Here is a 23,139-nt window from a genome sequence, read left to right as displayed (position 1 = left end):
AACCCATATCCACCACTTCTACTGGCAGCTCATTCCACTCTTGCATCATCCTCTGGTGAAGAAGATCTCCCTTATATATTTCACCTTTCACCCTTACCTCTAATTCTAGTCTCACCCAACCTCAGTGGAAAAAGCCTGCTTGCATACCCCTTATCATTTTGCATACCTCTATCAGGGAATGAGACCTAACCTATCCAACCTTTCCTTTTAACTCAGGTCCCCATGTCCCAGCAACACCCTTGCAAATTTTAGATGATAAGACCATAAGACATAGCAGCCGAATTAGGTCACTTGGCCCATTGAGACTGCCCCTCCATTTCATTGTAGCTGATCCATTTCCCTCTCTGTCCCAATCTCCTGCCTTCTCCCTGTAACCCTTCATGCCCTGAATAAACACGCATCTATCAACCTCTGCTTTAAATACACCCAATGGCTTGACCTCCACAGCCACCCATGATAATGAATTCCAGATTCATCGCTCTGTGGCAAAGAAATTCCTCCTTATCTCTGTTCTAAATAGACGTCTCTCTATTCTGAGGCTGTTTACTCTGGTCCTAGACTCTGCCACCAGAGGAAACATCCTCTCCACATCCACTCTATCGAGGCCTTTCAACATTCGATAGGTTCAATGAGATCCCCTGCCCTCATTCTTCTGAATTCCAGTGAGTACAGGTGCAGTGACATCAAACGTTTCTCATATGAAAAGCCCTTCAATCTCAGAATCATTTTCATGAACCTCCTTTGAACCCCCTCCAATGTCAATGCATCCTTTTCTCTGCACTCTTTCAATCATAGTTATATCCAAGAACCAGAGAGCGATGTTATCCAACAAAACGGAATCCAGCTATCTGCCCCTGATGTTCAGTGACATGACTATAACTGTGAATCCCCCACTATTAGTATCCTGAGCATTACCACTGACCAGAAAGGGAACTGGAGTAGTCATCTGTACACTGTGGCTACCAGGGCAGGTCAGAGGCTGGGAATAACGGTAACATAGCGGTAACCACGACATTATGAGGGCTGAGCGTCGGAATTCAGAGTTAAATTCCTGCAATCTCTGTAAGAAAATTTGACAATCCTTTCCCTGTGCACTTGGGTTTTCTCCAGGTGCCCTGGTTTCCTCCCACAATCCAAAGACGCACCAGCTGGTAGGTTAATTGGTCATTGCAAATTGTCCTAGGATGAAATCGGGGGTTGCTGAGCGGTGTGGCTTGAAGGGCCAGAAGAGCCTGTTTATTGATTAATAAATAAAAAAGGTGATGGGTCTCGACCTGGAACGTTGACTGCCCATTTCTCTCCATGAATGCTGCCCGACTTGCAGGGTTCCCCCAGTGATTTTTGTGTTGCTTCAGATTCCAGCTTCTGCCATCCCCCAAACTCTCCACATTCTCGGGGAGTAAGGGGGGTAAATGAGATTGAGATAGTATCCCTGCAGAAATTCACTGGGCCGAATGGCCACCCTTCCGGCTGTAAGGAAGAAGGGTAGACACTGCGGTCTCATCCTGAGTGGCTTTCTGCTCCACTTCAGTGGTGACTATGTTCGGGATCATGGCTGCTTGTGGTAACAGGGCAGGGCTCCTCCCTGAAGCACACCAACGATCTGAATGAGTTGTTTATTGACGAATCTGGCACTTTCACACCATCATTACTGACAGGAATCAGTGCCAGAGTTTTGTTTTTAATTCCAGATTTCTCTCACTGAATTTAAATTTTCCAGCTGTTTGCTCCAATAATATAACCACTCGGCACTGTCATTACTTTCCAAGCCTTGCCAGGATATTAAAGGACTGTGAATTAACAAAATGCCACACAATGTCATCAGCGAATACGCCATCTGAACACTGCATGGAATATAAAAGCCCCATACATGTTCCCAGGGAGATCACTTGCAGATGCGCCACGACTCACCAGATCTACATAGAGTGCTGCCACAAGAAAGCAGCACCCATCAAGGTCCCGTACCATCCACACCATGCTCTCTCTTCACGCCTGCTGTCCTGTAGGAGGTACACTAGACTTGGGTCTTACACAGTTATTACCTCTCAACCATCAGATCCCTGAACCAGTGTGGATAATTTGACTCACCTCAACACTGAAATATTCCAAAAGCTATGGACTCACTCTCAAGGTCTCTACAACTCATGTTCTCAGTATTATTTACCTACTTTTTTTTTGCCTTTGCAGAGTTTGTCTTCTTTTGCACACTGGTTGTTTGTCAGTCTTTGAGCGCAGTTTTTCATTGATTCTGTTGTTTCTTTGTTCTACTGTGAATGGCTGCAAGAGGATTAATCTCAGGGTTGTATATGGTGACATAAATGTACCTTCATATTACTTTGAACTTTCAATGATTGTGTGTTAATTTCTCTGCTCAAAAAAAATTGCCACAGGGATGAAAGAAAAATCAGGACTATGTGGAAGGGAAGGTTTAGATTGATTTTATTGTAGGTTAAAAGGTTGGCACAACATATTGGGCCCAAGGTCCTGTACTGTGCTGTGTGTTCTTCATGGGCAGAAGGGCCCACCATTGTTCTGTGATATGAATGCAGCCTCAGAGATCCACGATACAGTTCACCGTGAAGCTGTTCAGCTGGATAAATGTATTATAGTTGAAGTCAAAGCCATTTTGGGATTGTGTGTCCAGTACCAGACCACACACAGGAGGTAGTCAGCTTGCTTATCTTTCATGCCCAACTGCATTGTAGCTGCCACACAGGCAGAGCCTACATTTTAATCATTAAAGTTCCAGCTCCCTGGTGATCTCTGGGACAGCTTTTAAATGTTTAATGTTTAAAGAGAGCCAACAGTCCTGTCAGCTCTTTACTGAGATCAAAACTCACCAGCCTGCAGACGGCATCGGGTAAGGCTTCGTGTTCCTGCTTAATAAGCAGACAAAGCCTTCAGCTGGGTTGGCGCCATGCTCTGGAACATCCCAAATCCCTCAACTTTCCAAGCTTCACTCGACTTTAAAAGATTCATCAAAATCCATCTTTTTTTTCCAATTCACTCTTTCAACTCTTCTTCTGCTGCTCAGAGCCCACCTCTGTTGCAGGAAGCTTCTATGCTTGTGTTTCTGTTCTGCTTACCCACCTGGGGGGTAACCCGTATAGTTAACCACTTCACATCAGGTCCCCTAATACAGAATTTAGAAATAAATATATATAAATATAAAAAAACATTTACGAGGAGAGAGGGGAGGTGGGTCTGCTAATATAGAACAGTACAGCACAGTACAGGTCCTTCGGCCCATGATGTTGTGCCAACCTTTCCAAAATCAATCTGATCCTTCCCTCCCACAAAACCCTCCTTTTTTCCCATCCATGCGCCCATCTTAGAATATCTTAAATATCTCTAATGTATCTGCCTTTACCACAATGCCTGGCAGCATGTTCCATGCAGCCATCATTCTTTGGGTAAAGAACTTACCTCTGACATGCCCCCTATGCCCCCTTATATTAGCTATTTCAGCCCTGGGAAAAAGTCTCCGGCTGTATACTTGATCTATGCCTCTTATCATCTTATACACCTCTATCAAGTCACCTCTCATCCTCCTTCACTCCAAAGAGAAAAGCCCAAAGCCCATTCAACCTATCATAAGACATGCTCTATAATCCAGGCAGTATCCTGGTAAATCTCCTCTGCTCCCTCTCTACTGGATCTCCCAGTAGCCACCCACTTCATCTTTGCTTCCCACTCCCATTCAGATATGTCCATACATGGCCTCCTCTTCTGCCATGATGAGGCTAAACTCAGGTTGGAGAAGCAACACCTCATATATCGTCTAGGTAGTCTCCAACCCCTTGATATGAACATAGAATTCTCCAACTTCCGGTAATTCCCTCCCCCTCCCTTCCCCTATCCCTATGTCACTCTGCCCCCTCCTCCAGCTGCCTACCACCTCCCTCTTGGTTCCGCCTCCTTCTACTACCCATTGTGTTTTCCCCTATTCCTCCTTCACCTTTCCTGCCTATGCCCTCCCTGCCTCCCTTCCCCCACCCCTTTATCTTTCCCCTTACTGGTTTTTCACCTGGAACCTACCAGCCTTCTCCTTCCCTCCCTCCCCCCACCTTCTTTATAGGGCCTCTGCCCCTTCCCCCTACAGTCCTGACGAAGGGTTCCGGCCCGAAACGTTGACCGATCTTTTCCACAGATGCTGCCCGACCTGCAGAGTTCCTCCAGCGTGTTGTGAGTAAAGCTTCTACATCTTTTCTATAATGAAGCAACCAGAACTAAACACAATACTCCAAGTCTGGTCTGACCAGGATTTTACAGAGCTTCGTGGCTCCTGATCTCAATCCTCTGACTAACGAAAGCCAACACACTATATGCCTTCTTAACCACCTTATCACCTTGGGTGGCAACTTTGAGGGTTGTAACATAAAGACAGGCTTAGGGTTGTTAACCAAGCTGAATATTTACAATCTGCATCACCTATCATCTTTGCAACAAATCAAATGTAAATAGACCACATTCACGTACAAAGTCAAAATTTCACCTCAAGTCAAAGCATTGGCAACACTTGTGAGCTGTTCCCAGAACATCCATGGACTGTGTTGGTCCTTGATTAAAATAATGCATTTTACTGTACATTTCCATGTCCGTTCATTTGTTATTTGCCGTGTTGTATGATGTGGATAATCTTTGACCATGATTGATCATGACAAATTTTTTCTACAGAAGTGGTTTGCCATTGCCTCTTTCTGGGAAGTGTCTTTACAAGACAGGTGACACCTCCCCCCCCCGCCCCCTGCAGCCATTATCAACACTCTTCAGAGTCTGTCTGCCTGGCATCAGTGGTCACATAACCAGGACTTGTGATATGCACCAGCTGCTCACGCGACCATCCACCACCTACTCCCATGGATTCATGTGACCCTGACTGATCCGGGGGGTGGGGGGAGCTAAGCAGGTGCTACACCTTGCCCAAGGGTGACCTGCAGGCTGGCGGAGAGAAGGCACATCTTACACCTCCTTATCCATCCCTCTGAAGTTTCGATGTACATGTGACAAATAAAGCTAATCTTCAAAGAATTAAAGAATATAATTACTGCATCAACTCTACCAATACAATCATAAAACATGGAAACAGGCCATTTGGCCCAACATATCCATGCCAACTAGTGTGGTCCCATCCCTCTTAATCCCATCTTCCATCAACTGGCCCATCGCCTTCTATGCCTAGGTGATTCAAATGTTCTCCTAACACTTCCTAAACACTGTCAGTGACTTAAGAATGAGTATATGAAAATACATAGGTAAGGGGGTTTCGTCTTTTATGTTACTGTGTAAGCTAATTAAAATGGCTTCTTTGTTATGTTATACATGGGAATGCTTCTTTGTTATGTTAAACGCTGAGAAAGTTTTGCGCTAGCAGCTTGTTTTGGGTTAGAGTGTGTTAAGAATATGTTACGAACCAATTGGGATAGTTATTATGTTTTTGGTGTATTTGAAGATACTGTATGCGTGGGGTTTTGTGGCAGAAGGCCAGAGAGAGAGAGACAGAGGATGGACCAGGTGCTGTGATGTCCGCTAACGGGGTCGGACCCCGAGCAGGGCGTTCGGCGAGGAGAGGAGACAGAGACGGACTCATGTGGAGCTTCTGGTCGACCACCGTTGTTGGTTCCAGGCAGCCAGTCGAGGTGGTCCGAGGGGTCGCAGGGTGAAGAAGAAGGGTCCTGAGCTCCAACTGTTTGTGCACGAAGAGATTGAACTTTGATAAGTGTGGCGCCTTTTATTTTCCTTTTATATTTTATTCTCTGTTAATTATATAGTTCCAGTAATATCTATAAACTGTAAATCATTTAATCGTATCTGGTGTGTTGTCTGTTATTTGGGCGGGGTGGGGTACGTCATACAGCATCCACACAAACTAATTACCCAGTTTGCCGGGGCCGAGGGCTGTTTCCCTAGACGACAGCAAGCCAAGCGACCGAGGCGGGCCAGGGGGGCTACACATACACACACACACACACACATATATATACAAAGTTTGTACATGTACACACATATATACAAAGTTTGTACATGTACACACATATATACATATACTTACAGATACATATAGATAGATAGAATGCCTAAAACTTTTGCACAGTACTGTATCTGTCAACATGGAGCAGACAGTGAATTTGTCAATCTGGTGGGAACAAAGGATGTTGGGAATGGCGAGGGTGAAGTGCTGAGGGAGAGGTGTGGGACGGGTGGCAGAGAATGCGTGCAGGGAGGTGCAGGTGCAGACAAACCCAGCCCTGAGACACCAGGCAAGGTCATTTGATTCCAAACAATTGGTTATTGATAATTATTGAATATCTCTCTGTTGCTTCCCACTCCCTCCCTTCTCCCTTCCCCGTCTCCCAACCATAACTCCCTTCTCCCTGCCCACTTCCCACTCTCAGTCAACAACAGAGACCCATATCAGAATCAGGTTTATCATCACTCACACGTCATGAAATTTGTTTTTTTATGTGGCAGCAGTACAGTGTAATACATAAAATTACAACAGTACTATGAAAAAGTCTTAGGCTCCATACATACATACACATATATATGCTGAAGACATTTGCACGTTACTGTAGGTCTTATTTATTATGAATTGCACTGTACTGCTGCTGCAAAACAACAAATTCACCACATAGATCAATGATATAAACCTGATCCTGACCTGCTTCCTCCACTCTCTCCAACAGTGTGTCCCAGGTACAAGCCGCCGTTAGGGTAAACAATCCCCCTTCAGATTCCTAGTACAAGTTATATAACATTTAAGTAGAATACCAATTTTAAAATGCATTCTTTTTAGGCAACACCTTTGAATTAATATTTCCTTGCAGAGAACAGAGGTGTTGTACACAGAACAAAAGCACAGGCTAAGAAACACAAAAAAAATTCCACAGTGGCCTTCAATGCCTTGGGGTAAAGCGATGGATTTGTCTTTAGAAACCAGGTGCTCAGAAATGCCGCTCATCAGCTTGGCAATCATGTTTCCTGAGAAACTCATTTTTACCATCATTAGAAGCAATTAAACTACCTTCACTCTAACAGAACATCAGGAACAAAAAGATTGCAGCATTTAATTCCCTCACTTGTCTGTGCTGTTGTGGGACTTCACGTCGATTCAACTAGTCAAGTTCCATCACAATTATAAGACCATAAGACATGGGAGCAGAATTAGGCCATTAGGCCCATCAAATCTGCCACTTTATCATGGCTAATCCTTTTCCTTCCCAACCCCAATCTCCTTCTTTTTCAATGTAACCTTCCACACCCTGACTAATCAAGAACCTATCAACCTCCACCTTAAATATACCCAGTGACTTGGCCTCCACAGCTGCCTGTGGCAACGAATTCCATAGATTCACCACTCTCTGACTGAAGAAATTCTTCCTCACCTCCGTTGTAAATGGACACCCCTCTATTCTGAGGCTGTATCCTAGACTCTCACATCAGAAGAAACATCTTCACCACATCACTCTATCCAGGCCTTTCAACCTTCAATAAGTTGCAATGAGATTCCATGTTAAAATGTGAAGAAAAGCACAATCTCTGTATTACTTTTCACCAAGATTTAGAATCCTATTCGCGTCTGAAGCTCGAACTAAAACTGTGCAATCTCAAGAATAACACTCAAAAAGCAAAGAACAGGGAGAGGCACACAAATGTGAGGAATATGAAAGATTATGGACTTTGCGTAGGCAGAAGGGGTTGGTTTAGCTGGAGCTACAGTGAATCGTCAGGTTAGCAGAAAAGGTCATCAACTGCAGTCTACCATCACTATAGGGCTTGTGTGTGTCCAGGTCAAAGAAGCTGGCAGGAAAAATCATTGCGGACAATACCCTCCTTGCAAAATGCCTTTTCCAAGAGCTCTGTTCTAGACAGCGCTATAGGGCTAATAAAACAAATACTTCACGCCATCTTAAAAGTTTCTCTCTCTCCCCCCCCGACAGTTAATCTGATCAACCATTCTAGTTAGATTCCCTCCCACCTCCCTCTATTACCTCAGTTACTGCACTGAACCGTAAACACTTTAAACCACTTTTTATAATTAAATTTACATTGTAAATACATGCTGGTATTTATGTATTTATGCAAATTTTATTCCATATCCATACTTTAACCTCTAACTTTGTTTTTATATAATTCTTTCTTTATAATCATTGAATGTTTTTTGTTGCATGTCACACCCTGACCAACACAGCACAGCAAATTCCTAATACATGTAAATATATACAGCAAATAAACTTGACTGGGTTGCAATTTAATTAGTCTGGCACAACATTGTGGGCCGAATGACCTGTTCTTGTGCTATACTGTTATATGTTCTGAATGTCTGAAAATTGTAACCCTCGATTTATAACACATCTCTTCCCTATTCGATAAAATCAGTTCATCTTCTAATTGTAGTGATGATGGTAGATTAAAGCATGCCACCAAAATCTAATATTCGAAGATTATTTTCAAAATTTATTCAAATCATTCGAAATACCAAGCCAGAATCTAGCATGATAATCGACCGTGTTCTGTTCAGAGTTCTTTGTTAAAACGTTACAGTTCATTCCCAGTGTTTAGACCAATAAACCATCTGCTGTTCATGAAAACACAGGAGATTCTGCAGATGCTGGAAATATACAGCAGCACACACACAAAACACTAGAGGAACTCAGCGAGTCAGGCAGTATCTATGGTGAGGAATAAACAGTTGACATTTCAGACTGGGACTTTTCCCCCCTTCCCCTCCCCTCTTCTTTCGTTCCCTACTCTGGCCTCTTCCCTCTTCTCACCTGCCTATCACCTCTCCCAGGTCCCCTCCTCCTTCCCTTTCTCCTAATGTCCACTCTCCTCACCTATTTATTTATTATTGTGACTTCTAGTAAATTTTTTAATATCTTGCACTGTACTGCTGCCAAATTTCACAACATACACAATATACTCGAGGAACTCAGCAGGTCAGGTAGCATCTATGGAGAGGAATAAAGATTCAATATTTCGGACCAGAACCATTCATCGTTCACAAATCCTGATGAAGGGTTTCAAACCGAAACATTGACTGTATATTAATTCTCACAATGCTGCCTGATTTGCAGAGTTCCTTCAGCATTTTGTCTGTGTTGCTGCTGTTCTCAAAACCTCGACATTGACGGCCAAGGCATCTTGGATACATAGGAGGATCGAATGAGTACAGCGATTGCTTCTGACTTTACACAGGGGTCTCTTTCCCTCACAGTACTTCTCCCATCAGGGTGTAGGCAGCATCCAGGGAGGGATGGCACCTCTGGCGGCAGGCTTGTCGTGCTCCGCCCAGGAGCAGCTTGTCCACATTTCGTCCCCACCTGCCACCCAGCTCCCGCCTGTGGCTCCGAGTAACTATCCGCATGCGACAGTGGCCACACCCTGGTATACTTCTCCAACAGGCAGGCTAAACCAGGTGAGGGTAGCTGGGAACCTCCCACCCCAGTGAGACAGTTGGAAACCTCCTATCCCAGCAAGCGAAGCCAGTTCCAACGGACTGAGCAGATGAGATCAGCTACAAGATCCAACAACCAAGAGGGCGGTGCTGCAACGCTCCGTGGAGAGCAAAGGGCATGACAAGGCAGAGAAGGCATCATGGCTACCCACTGCAGCCGAGGTCATCTCCAGTCGAGACGATTTTTTGTACCATTGGACCAAGATTTTTGAAGCCGAGAGAGTGGAACTGCCCCAGTTGAATGGCTTTTTCACTATAAAACTCCTGCGCAGGTTTCCTATGTGCAGCTCTTTAACGCATAGTTGATGAGCTGTACAGACAAACATCATCATCGCAAACGACCGACAACCAACACTTTTCCCATCACATCATTGAAACTTCAGATGGCTTTGCCGGTGAATTGATCCGGTCATGATCAGTCCCAGTCCCTTGAAGGGGTAGTTCAGTCATGTAACTTGTAATTTAATTTCAGGGATACAGCACAGTAACAGCCATTCTGGCCCAACAAGCCCACGCTGCACAACTACACCCCTGTGACCAATTTGGGTGGGGAGGTGGAGATACATCTCTAACAAATGAGATATAAGGTGCCCCTTCTTTCCTCTGGCCTAGAGGTTCCCCTTGGGCAAGGTGTAGCACCTGCTTAGCTCCTTGATCAGGGTCACGTGAAACCATAGGAGTGGGTGGTGGATGGTAGTGTGATGTGCACCAGCTGCTCGTAAGTGCTGGTTTGTTACTACTGACGCCAGGCAGACATCTCTGAAGAGTATTGATAATGGCTGGGGTCGCCCACCCTTCTTGTAAAGCCACTACTCAGAAGCAGACAATGGCAAACCACCTTTGTAGAAAAATTTGCCAAGAACAATCATGACCAAAGACCATGATCATAAACGTCATACGACATAGCACATAATGATGATGATAATGATAATGATGACCAATTAACCAACCAATCCATTCGTCTTTGGACTGTGGGAGGAAACCAGAGCAACCAGAGGAAACCCATGGGATCATGGGAGAATAGCGGCAGGAAATGAATCCCAGTCAATGGCGCTGTAAAACGATGCGCTAACTGTTACGTCACCGTGCGCCTAGTAGAGATGATTCTTCACAGCTCCATTGACTCAGGGTCAGTCTTGTTCTCTGCTACTGACTGTGTGGAGTTTGCATATTCTCCCTTTGACGTCTGGATATTCCAGACGTGGAGAGAATAGGTTACACCAGGAGAATAGGATTGATCTATGAGCTGGCCAAACTGCTTCCTTCAATGCCATGAAAAGACCACAAGATACAGGAGCTTAATTAGGTCATTTGGCCCATCAAGTCTGCTCTGCCATTTCATCATGACTGATCCATTTCCTTTTCAGCCCCAGTCTCCTGCTTTCTCCCCATAACCCTTCATGGCCTGGCTAATCAAAAATCTATTCATCTCTGCCTTAAGTACACCCAAACACTTGGCCTCCACAGCCACCTGTGGCAACAAATTCTACAGATTCTCCAACCTCTGGCTAAAGAAATTCCTTCTCATCTCTGTTCTAAAAGGATGTCCCTCTGTTCTGAGGCTGTTCCCTCTGGAAATACAAGTGTTCCATGATATTGTCAGAGCAGGGAGGAAGGAGGAAGATGCATTTTACTATGTCAAAAACTAGACACAGTTGTATGTGCAATCACGTGCTTCTGGAGATGCACAACTCCTGTCAGCAGCACAATTAGGCAAAACAAGCGTGAGGCTCCAGAACCATCGTGGACAACTTCACTCACCGTAAATTTAAACTGATTCCACAACCTATGGACTCACTTTCAAGAACTCTTCATCTCAAGTTCTTGATATTTATTGGTTATTCACTCATTATTATTACTTCTTTCTTTCTGTATTTGCACATTTTGGTTTTTTTTGCACACTGGCTGAACGTCTGAGATAGGGTGGTTTTTCATGGATTCTGTTACGATTAATAGTCTATTATGGATTTATTGAGTGTGCCCACAGGAAAATGAATCTCAAGGTGACATAAGTATATTTTGATAATAAATTTCCTTTGAATTTTTACCTTTTACTTTGAACTGATGGTGTTTTAGGTCAAAACCTTGTATCAGAATGCAAGGATATCAAAGACTTTTGGGTTATTTCTATGTCGTACACATGTAGACACACGCGCACACAAAAACGAGGTCTGTGAATAATTAAGTCCACCACCATGTCAACATTTCTCCTGGATCAGGCTCATTCTACCCATCTCATCTGAATACTTGGAAGAAAGAACCTTCAAAGTCTGAAAGGAGTATGAGATAGACAGATGCTAAATGTCGATACAGAGAACTTGCTGGAGAAATGCTTCTTGAATTCCAGATTAATCTGAAGTTGATTGAATTTAATTCCTTGATATCCAAACTAAGGTCTTGGCCAAAACATCAATTGTCTATTTTTCTCCAGAGTTGCTGCATGACCCACTGAGTTGATCCAGTGTGTTGTACTGAAATGCTCCTCTGGTGACCAATTAGATTCATAATGATTGAATGAGATTCATATTATTTTATTATGGATTTATTGAGTATGCCTGCAAGAAAATAAATCTCATAGTTGTATATGGTGACATGTATGCACTTTGATAATAAATTTACTTTGAACTTTGGATACCACATGGTCCTTTCTCCAGGACACATGAGAATGGATGCAACCACGGAAAAGAAACAGGCAATTATTATTTTAAGTTTGTATTTGCATAGTTTGTTGTCTTTTGCCCGTTGGTTGTTTGTCCATCTTGTTATGTGCAGTTTTTCATTGATTCTGTTGTGTTACCTTGTACTTACAGTGAATGCCTGCAATAAAATGAGTCTCAGGGTTGTATATGGTGAAATACACTTGGATACATTTACTTGGATGATAGACTTACTCTGAACTTTTTGAACTTCAATGATTGCAACTTAATCCCAAAGGTTAAAACTGTATGACAATCACTCTAACACAAATATGTGGCCTCAGACAACTGAACAGAGGTAATGGAAGGGTAAAATGGAGATATTTTCTTCCTATTAGTGAAAAGTCTAAGCTAAATTACACTTTGTTAATGGTGATTGTCAGGGCATAATGTGACACTGGACACAGCGACAGTCATTGCAGTTTTAAACATTTGGGAATTGTTAATGAGTACATGTAGGTACATGCAGGCAAAGCAAGTTTAATAAATACTGTAATTCATGAAGGGGGCTGTCAGGAAGCATAACAGGTGAGTTGCAGAGAGTCTCCTGTCGTTATCAGTTTGCCAGAGGGAGTGGGGGATTAGCTATTAGAAATCAAACTAGCAATTCATCTAATCTGGTCTTTTAAAATTTTTTTCTGAACCTCTGTAGTCATGTGGCCCAGCAAACCCCAATTTTGTTGTTCCTTTTTACACTTTGTGGCGCTTCGGACAGCATTTTTGCTGTATGACTATTTTTTCATAAGGCTAAGTTCCTAGCTTGACCCAGCACGGATGGAAAGGGTGCAAGGAGCTAGCTAGATTTGAAATAAAGTCCAGTGCTGATGCCACTACACCACCGGCCGGCTAACCCCCTATTTAACACTGGCCTAATCAGGGACCAACTAACAGATTAACTGGTACGTTCTTGGACAATGGGAGGAAACAGGAGCACCCGGAGGAAGCCCACGCGCTCATGGGGAGAAAGTAAAATCTCCTTACAGGCGGCAGCGGGAATTGAACCACGGTCCCCAGTACTGTGAGGCACTGTGCTAACCACTACACTACCGTGCCGCTCCCCTCTGAGACCTCTGCCCTCCTTACCCACACCGTGCTGCTCCAAAGCTTTAGTCTTAAGGTTCTCTTCCTTCATGGCAACTCCCTCCTTACAGACCCATTTACCCTCTGAGACCTCTGCCCTCGTCCATCCCCAAATTTAACTCCTCACCCACGGGTGATAGCGCCTTCATTGCCTCTGATTCTGGATCCAGAATTTGCTTCAAAATAGCATTAAGCTTTTATGCCTTTAACAAGAGAATAGCATTTCATTGAAGCTCGTATGTCTGCAAAATGAAATTATTATATTTATTAATAAATAATCAGACAAACCCTGGTTCGAAGCAAGTGTTTAAATTGGTCAACTACACCTTAAAATCAAAGATTCAGATTAACTGATACTAAAGGAACCAGGCATCTCCCACGGCAGCACACGTTACCAAAAGTACTCTGCCAGAGCTTACAGGATCAAAAATAACATCACAAAATCAATCTATGCAAATATATTAATGCTTCTATTTAAATATGCATGCTGAAAAAAATTCACTACAGTACAGAAATGCACAATGCTGAAACAAAAGATTTGCAAATGCTGTTCATTCAAATTTGGAACTGAATGTGTGAATCTAGCCCTGGCTGGCAACACGGCAGTCATCGGGCCAGTGATCCAAAAAGCCTGCACAACTGATCTCAAGACCGAAGTTCGAAACCCACCTTTGCCGCTTAAACCCAGTTTTTTAAATCTGGAATTTTGATTTAAAAAACAAGTGGTTCTGCTTTTGTTTCAAACCAGGGCTTTTCCTTATTATTTATGAATAAATATTTATTAATTTGTTCTGTATTACGCTAGGCATGGTAACATAGCGGTTGACTCTACAACTCACATTCTCTATATTATTTATCCCTTATTTATTTATCATTTGTTTTTATTTTGTAATTTTTTGTTTTTTGACAAATTGGTTGCTTGTCAGTCTGTGTGTGTAGTTTTTCATTGATTCTTTTGTATTTAAGAATATAATAATATAAGTAATGGGAGCTGGAGCAGGCTAACTGGCCCGTTGAACCTGCTCCGCCATTCAATAAGATAATGTCTGATCAGACCATAGATTCATCTCCACATACCTGCCTTTTTCCCCATAACCCTCAATTCCCCTGCTATTTCATCCTATCTACTGTGAATGCCCACAAGAAAATGAATCAGGGTTGTATACAGTGACATAAGCATACTTCAGTAATAAATTTACGTTGAACTAACATTGAATTTGAGCTTTGAAAGACGCAAGGATTATTAACTTGTGGGCGTGCTATGTTGGTGCCAGAAGCACGGCGACACTTGTGGGCTGTCACCAGCACATCCTTGGACTGTGTTGGTCATTAATAAAAATAATGCATTTCAGTTTTGATGTACATGTGACAAATAAAGCTAATCTTTAATTTTTTCCTTTTATCTTTAATAAAGATCATAAAAAATTAAATTCGCTGCCTGTACTCTCTCTGGCCTATATGGGATGGAAGACCCTAATAAGACATTGTTGATTCTCTAGAGTTTGAGAAAGCCACTTGCGTCATGGATAACTGTGGATGGACACCCATGATACTTTGATCTTCAAGAGTCAATAAACAACAACAGAACGGGGTACAAGGTGGGTATATGAGTGGTAGAGACAGGGTAAATGCAAGTGGGCTTTGGTTTCACCTTCAGGTTAAAAAAAATTCCCTCCCCCTCCGCTCCTCTTGTTTCCCCACTCTGGCCTCTTGCCTCTTACCTCTTCTCTTCACCTGCCTATCACCTCCCCTTGGTGCCCCTCCTCCTTCCATTTCTTTAAGGTCCACTCACCTCTCTTATCAGATTCCTTCTTCTCCAGCCCTTGACCTTTCCCACCCACCCAGCTTCACCTATCACTTTCCTCCTCCCATCACTTTTATCCCCTTCCTTTCCAGTCCTGAAGAAGGGTCTCAGTCCAAAGTGTCGACTGTTTATTCATTTCCATAGAAGCTGCCTGACCTACTGAGTTCCTCCAGCATTTTTTGTCTCTTACTTTGGATTCGCAGCATCTGCACAAATCTCATGTTTATGATTTGCTTTTTCCACTGAGGTTGGGTGGATCAAAAGTTAAGGGTGAAAGATGAAATCTTTAAGGGGGACAAAGAGGAACTTTTCACAAGAGTGTGGTTCAATTTCAACATCTTAGTGAAGTTTGGATAGGTACATGGATGGGAGGTTTATGGAGAACTATGATCCAGGTTCAGGTCGATGGGACTAGGCAGATTAATAGCTCAGCACAGACTAGACTGGCCAAAGAGCCTGTTTCTGTGCTGTAGTATGCCAGGTCTCAACAGCTCTATGCCAAAAGTTCCGCTGAATGGTCTTTTTAATAGACACAGCCCTGTGCCAAAAGGCAGAATGTCTAATCACCAAACTCAAACAGAGCTAAGAGATTTGAATAGAACCGAAAATATCATTACATAGCACACGGAAGTCACAAAAATATGCAAGACCATAAGACGTAGGAGCAAAATTAAGCCATTTGGCCCATCGAGTCTGTTCCACCATTCATCACGGCGGATTTATTATACCTTTCAATCTCATTCTCCATCCTTCTCCCCATAACTTTTGACACCTTGACTAATCAAGCAGCTATAAAATCCACTTTAAATACATTCAATGACTCCATAGCAATGAATCCCACAGATTCACCATCCTCTGGTTGAAGAAATTCCTCCTCATCTCTGTTCTAAAGGAATGTCCTTGTATTCTGAGGCTGTGCCCTCTGGTCCTAGACTCCCTCAGTAATTTAAACATCCTGTCCACTTACACTATATCTATAGCATGTCTTTCAATATTTGGTATATTTCAATGCTATCCCTCCTAAACTCCAACATGTACTGGCCCAGCGCCAAACAGTCCTCAAATGTTAACCCTTTCATTCCCAGGATCATTCTCATAAACATCATCTGGACCCTCTCCACACCAGCCTATCTTTTCTTAGACTTGGGGCCCCAAATGGCTCACAATACTCCAAATGTGGTCTGCCCAATGCCTTATGAAACCTCAACATTACATCCTTGCTTTTCTATTCTAATCCTCTAGAAATGAATGCTCATACTGCATTTGACTCAACCTGCAGGTTAACCTTTAAGGAATCCTCCAGAAAGACTCCCAAGTCCCTTTGCCCTCTGATTTGTGAATCTGCTTCCTGTTTAGAAAATAGTCTACACCTTTATTCCTTTGATAGTGAATCTGCATTGAGTTCTCAACATAATTGTGAGCAGACTAGAGTACAAAATACATAACAATAACCTCTTGACTAGGTTAGGGTTTTATTCTTTGGAACATAGAAGATTGAGAGATTTGATAGAGGTATACAAAATTATGAGGGGTACAGATAGGGAAATGCAAGCAGGCGTTTTCCAATGAGGTTGGGTGGGACTACAATTAGAGGTCATGGGTTAAGGGTGAAAGGTGAAAAGTTTAAGGGGAACTTAAGAGGAAACTTCTTCACTCAGAGGGTGGTGAGAGTATGGAACGAGCTGCCAGTGTAATTGGTGCATTCAAGCTCAATTTCAATGTCTAAGAGAAGTTTCGATAGGTACATGGGTGGTAGGAGTATGGAGGGCTACGGTCCCAGTGCAAGTCGACAGGAGTAGGCAGTTTAAATGGCTAGGCATATACTAATTAGGTCAAAAGGCCTGTTTCTATGATAGACTTTTCTGTGACTCTATCACAAACAAAAGCAAACAAGAAACAGCAGCTTACGTTGGCTTCACAGCTCCTTGATTCAATGAGACCAAGACTGATCTTACTTTGATCTCAACTTACTGGCCGTTTTCCATAACCATCAACGGTCTCCATCACCATGACAAAAATCTCTCTTAACATCGAATATATTCAAAATTTCAGCCTCCACTGATCTCTGGGATAGAGAATGCCATAGAGTGACTATCCACAGGCTGAAGATGTACCTCTCCATGTCTGCCTTCAATGCACAACTTCTAATTCTGAGATTATCTCACCTAGCTTGAGATCTCAACAACAGAGAAACATCCTCATAACATTCCCCACATTCCCATGCCAACAGGCCTCATTATTTCATGTCTGAATGAAGTTCCCTCTGTTACGTTCAAAGTACATTTATTATCAAAGTGCTCATACATTATACAACTTTGAGATTCAGCTCCTTAGAGGCAGCCACAAAACAAAGAAACCCCAAAGGAATGCACGAAAAAGACCATCAAACACCCATTCCTTTTCAGGTACAGGCCCAACCTCTCAACCTTGCATGACCCTGGAGCACCAGTGAGACCATTTCTGATCCATCTCCAATGCAGATATACCTCACTGATATCATGAGACCAGAACTGTACACAGTACTTCATGTGTGGTCTCACCGATGTCTAGTTCGATTGTAGGAACACCCTGTTGTTTTGCTGCTTCGCCCCCTTGGAGCACAGGTCAATACTTCATTTGCCTTGCTAAATATTCAATGTACCTATTTGCAGCAGCTTCCAATTCCCTGGAATCACTTGGACAAACTTTCCATTTAACAATTGAAATAGTTTTGCATTTAATTTGAAGTTCAAAGTAAATTTATTATCAAAGTACATATATGTCACCATATACAACCTTGAGATTCATTTTCTTGTTTTCATACTCAATAAATCTATTGAAAAATAACTACAACATAATTTATGAAAGACCACCTAACTTGGGTGTTCAACCGGACTATAGAAGACAACAAACTGTGCAGATACATACATACACAAACAAACAAACAAACAAACAATCAGTATTGAGAACATGAGATGAAGAGTCCTTGAAAGTCGGTCGATTGATTATGGGAACATTGCAATGATGGGGCAAGTGAGGTTGAGTGAAGTTATCCCCTTCGGTTCAATATCCTGATGGGTGAGGGATGATAACTGTTCCTGAACCTGGTGGTGAGAGTTCTCAGGTTCCTGTACCTTCCACCTGATGGCAGCAACGAGAAGAGAGCATGGCCTGGGTGGGGGGAGTTTGCCCCGATGATGGACGCTGCTTTCTTGTAACAGTGTTTCATATAGATGTGCTCAATGGTGGGGAGGGCTTTAATCATGACGCACTGGGCTATATCTTCAACTTCTTGTGGGATTTTCTGTTCAAGATCATTGGTATTTCCATATCAGGTTGTGATGCATTTAATTGCTATCAAATGAGGTATCTTTACGGACCTGTGAAAAGATTCTATCTGGTGACATCACAGTTTGGTTCGACAACATGAATGCAGAGGAACACATGAAGCTGCAGAGAGAAGTGGACATAGCCCAATACATCACTAGCATGTCACCCCCCACCACCGGTAGCATCTACAGAATTTGCTGCCTCATGTAGGCATCGTGAAGGATTGCTACCACCTGGACCATGCCACTTCTCACAACTACCACAACATCAGGCTCAAGAACAACTACTTCCATAACACATAAGATATAGGAGCAGAATTAAGTCATTCAGCCCATCGAGTCTGCTCCAACACATCATCATGGCTGATTCATTTTCCCTCTCAGCCCCAATCTCCTGCCTTCTCCCCGCATCCCTTCATGCCCTGCCTAATTAAGAATCTATCAACCTCCGCCTTAAATATATCTGATGACTCAAGACTGATTTATACTTCTGCCTCAAACCCTACACAGAGCCTATGCGGATCCCTACGCCGCAGCCTGACGCGAACCTCTCCCAAGATGTAACTACGCATCGCGGCAATGCAGACCACAACAACTGTGATTGGTCCGCTTGGTAGCATCGCATTTCCTCCTACACTGCAACAGCTTCCCATTGAGCGACTGACGGGCAGGGAAGGAACTCTGGCTGCAATACTTTCCATAAAGCTTTACAGACCTCCGAAATCATGGAAGACACATTTCGCTTTTACGAAAAAAGGCGCTCTCTTTAAACTTGTTTACCCCGAGAAAGACTACCATAACCATGAAGCCTTGCATGGGCAGGTGTGTGAGCATGCACGACGTGCCCGAATTGCAGAGCGATGCAGACACACCAATGCACAAGTATAAATGCTCACAATACGCATAGGCCACTTGAGTAGGTTACGGCGTCCATTTGACGCACAAGTATAAATCAGCCTTTAGTCTCCACATCCACCTGTAGCAATGAATTTCTCAGATTTGCCACCATCTGGCTAAAGAAATTCCTCCCATCTACATTCTAAACGGAGTTCTGGTCTTAGACTCCCCCACCATACGAAAGATCCTCTCCAGATTCACTCTGTCAAGGCCTTTTGGTTTTCAATAGGTTTCAACGGGATTCCCCCTCATTCTTCTGAATTCCTGAGAGTACAAACCCAGAGCCAAACACTCCTCATATGATAAGCCTTTCAATCCCAGAATCATTCTTGTGAAACTCCTTTGAACTCTCTCCAATAACAGCACACCCGTTCTTAGATAAGGGGCCCAAAACTGCTCAGAATACTCTATAAAGCCTCAACATTATTACATCTATTCTAGTCCTCTCGAAATGAATGCTCACATTACATTTGCCTTCCTCACCACTGACTCAACCTGCAAATTAACCTTTAGGAAATCCTACATGAGGACTCCCAAGTCCCTTTGCACCTTGGATTTTTAAAATTTTCTCTCCATTTATTTCCCTTCAACCACCAACCAGCTCAACCCTAATCACTACAGTTCAGCAACACCTTGTACTGAAATGGACTAACTTTCTAATTGCATTCGTTCTTGTAAGTGCAGTGTATAATTTGTGCTTGTTTTCTGGTGAACGCTGCTTATTTGATGCCATGTGCCCATGATGCTGCTGCAAGTAAGCTTTTTACTGCACCTGTGCACACATGCACTTGTGCCGATGACAAACTCAAGTTTGACAAATTGCCCTGCATTTCTTAGTTGAACCTTACTCCCTCCCAACTACTGAGAGAGCAGAACAGAATCGGTACATCACATCTGGCGGCAGCCCATCATTAATGAAGTCAATATGCCACCTTCTCCATCAGGAAGAGACTATGTCAAATTTTGGTGCTCTGGCCGACATCAAAGACCATTACTGCAATTCACACCCAGCTCACCTGGCTCACGGATACTACACCACCTCGCTGCACCGCCAGGCATGAAATAAAGAGAGTTAAGGTACAATTTAGTCACAGTGCACCACAAACTCTACAGTGAGTACACACGAGGTACACGGTTGCTTGAGGATTAAGTAAATCAATATTCATGCTGCTTGCTTCAAAGCTGTAATCATTTAAATATTTTATCCAAATGTATGTGGCAGAATGATAAAATTACATGTCCAACTTTATGAATGCAAATGTAGGCAACTCCCACATCAGCTACAACACCCAGGATCTCACACCTGCTAAAACAGATCGTGCTTGTATGCGACAAGTTACAGCAGTAATAACATACTCCAGTGTGTAGGAAGATCCTGGAATCTCTATTCCCACAGAACCAAAGTTCAAAGCCAATTTATTATCAAAGTACGTATATGTCACCAGATACTACCCTGAGATTCATTTTCTTGCAGACATTCACAATAGAATAAAGGAATTAGATGGATGGACAGTGATACACAGATAGATAACACTGAGAATGTGAGTTGTAGCATCTTTGAAAGCGAATCCATAAATGGCGGAATCAGTTGGGGTGAATGAAGTTATCCACACTGGCTCAGGAGCCTGATGGTTACTGGGTCATTTCTGTTCCTGAAGGTGGTGGTGCAGGACCACCAGCCCATCAGGAGCATTACAACCTAGAGTAGTATCTAAGACTAACAAACAGGCAAAGTTGGAGCGGCTGTTACATCAGAGCTAGCCCTTCAGCACACGGTTTATCCAAAGTGTGCGTTGTTCAAACAGGACATGAGTGGCATTGGTGCTTTCTGCAGAGATCGTATTAGATTAAAATCATTAGCTTGACAATGCCATGAATCCAGGGCAACACTCAGAAAATACACACAAAACCTCAGCAGGTCACGCAGCATCTATAGAGAAGAAGAAATGTCAACGTAATGGCCTGAGGCTCTTTGTCAGGACTGGAAATTAAGGGGGAAGAAAGTAGGAGGTGGGGAAAGGAAGGACTACAAGCTGGCAAGTGATAGGTGAAGGCAGGTAAGGGGGAAGATAGGTAAGTGAGAGAGGAAGGGGGGGATGAAGTGAGAAGCTGGGAGGTGGAAGAAATAAGGGGCTGAAGGAGGAATCTGTTAGGAGCGGAGAGTAGATCGTGCGAGAAAGGGAAGGAGGAGGGGCACCAGAGACAGGCGAAGAGGAGAGAAGGGGTAAGAGAAGATCTATGAATCTATGTAAAAGCCATGCCCTGCTCTGTAACCCCTGAAGATGCTACCTACATAGAAAGCCCATCACATGAAGGTAGGTTGAGCGCCTTTTTTCTTTGGAGCGGAGGAGGATGAGAGGTGACTTGATAGAGCTGTACAAGGTGATAACAGGCATTGATTGAATAGACAGCCAGAGACCTTTTTCCCTGGGGCAGAAGCGGCTAATATGAGGGGTCATAATTTTAAGATGAATGAAGGAAATTATAGAGGGGATGTCAGAAGTATTTTACACAGACAGTGCTGGGTGTGTGGAATGCCCTTCCAGGGGTAGCGGCCTTAGACAGACTGGAAAAATTGGCAAAGTAGCAGATGGAATATGGTGTAGGCATGTGTATAATGCACTTTGATAGAAGAAATAAATGCCCAGACCATTTTCTAAATGGGGAAAAATTCAAAAAATCCGAGGTGCAAAGGACCTTGGGAAGGAATCCCGAAAAGTTAATTTGCAGGTTGAGTGGGTGGCGAGGAAGGCAAATGCAATGTTCGCATTCATTTCAAGAGGACTAGAATATAAGAGGAAGGATGTAACGCTGAGGCTTTATCAGGCACTGGTAAGACCATACTTGGAGTATTGTGAGCAGTTTTGGGTCCCTTATCGATAAAAAGATGTGATGACATTGGAAAGCGTCTAGAGGAGGATCACAAGAATGATTTTGAAAATGAAAGGATTAACGTATGAGGAATATTTGATGTCTGGGCCTGTACTTACAAGGGACTGGAAGTTTTGGGGGGCGGGGGGGAATTTCATTGAAACCTATTGAATATTGAAAGGCTTAGACAGAATGGACATGGAAAGGATCTTGTCTCCACTGTACTGGGAGAGTCTAGAACCAGAGGGCACAGCTTCAGAACAGAGGGACATCCATTTAGAACAAATTAGAAGAAATTTCTTTAGCCAAAAGATGGTTAATCTGTGAAATTCATTGCCACAGATGGCTGTGAAAGGCATGGCATTGAGTATATTTAAAGCGGAGGTTGATAGGTTCCTGATTAGTCAGGGCAAAGGTTATGGGGAAAAGGCAGGAAAATGGGATTGAAAAGGATAATAAATCAGCCATGATGGAATAGAAGACACAATGGGCTGAATGGCCTAATTCTGCTCCTATATCTTAGGGCCGAGGCAGATATATTAAAAGTCATTTAAGAGACACTTAGATAGGCATATGAATGATAGAAAAAACTGAGGACTATATGAGTGAGAAGGGTTAGATTGATCTTAAAGTAGATTAAAATATCAGCACATTGTGGGCCAAATGGTTTATGCTGTGCTATGACGTCCTATGTTCCACGTAAGATAGTTTCAATGTAGAGAGCTAATTTTTGAAATAAAAACTAAACAAAATGATTTCATGGTTCTAATTGACCGGGGGGGGGGGGGGGCGGAGAGGAACTTTCCAGAATATCCTTTCAATCATTTGCATTTTACACATGTATGGGATATCAGAACTGTGTGAGCGCACTCCTGTGCATACACGTGCTCTGCTCCCTGCCATTGATTTCTGCAAGGACAGTGTGTGTCCCCTGCACATACTCTACCGTTCATTAACACCAGAGGCCGCCTGTGCCCTCACCCTGCCAGCCAAACTACGCCCACATCCTTCAATACCTCAAGTTTA

General features: G+C 43.2%; 1 protein-coding gene across 3 annotated transcripts in view; it reads right to left on the bottom strand.

Annotated features, from left to right (window-relative positions):
• ahdc1 (AT hook, DNA binding motif, containing 1) overlaps window positions 1-23,139 on the bottom strand; it is a 295,652-nt gene that overhangs the window by 259,186 nt on the left and 13,327 nt on the right. Inside the window, exon 1 of one of the 3 annotated variants that reach the window (XM_063034904.1) lies at window positions 2,841-3,256. The exons of the other annotated variants lie outside the window; for them this stretch is intronic. The gene's annotated coding sequence lies outside the window, so the exon portion shown is untranslated. Of the gene's footprint in view, window positions 1-2,840; window positions 3,257-23,139 lie in introns of those variants that run through there. 3 annotated transcript variants of the gene reach the window in all.

The sequence above is a fragment of the Mobula hypostoma genome, chromosome 28 (genome assembly GCF_963921235.1).
Source record: "Mobula hypostoma chromosome 28, sMobHyp1.1, whole genome shotgun sequence".
NCBI lineage: Eukaryota > Metazoa > Chordata > Chondrichthyes > Myliobatiformes > Myliobatidae > Mobula > Mobula hypostoma.
This window is presented reverse-complemented; position numbering and strand designations above follow the sequence as displayed.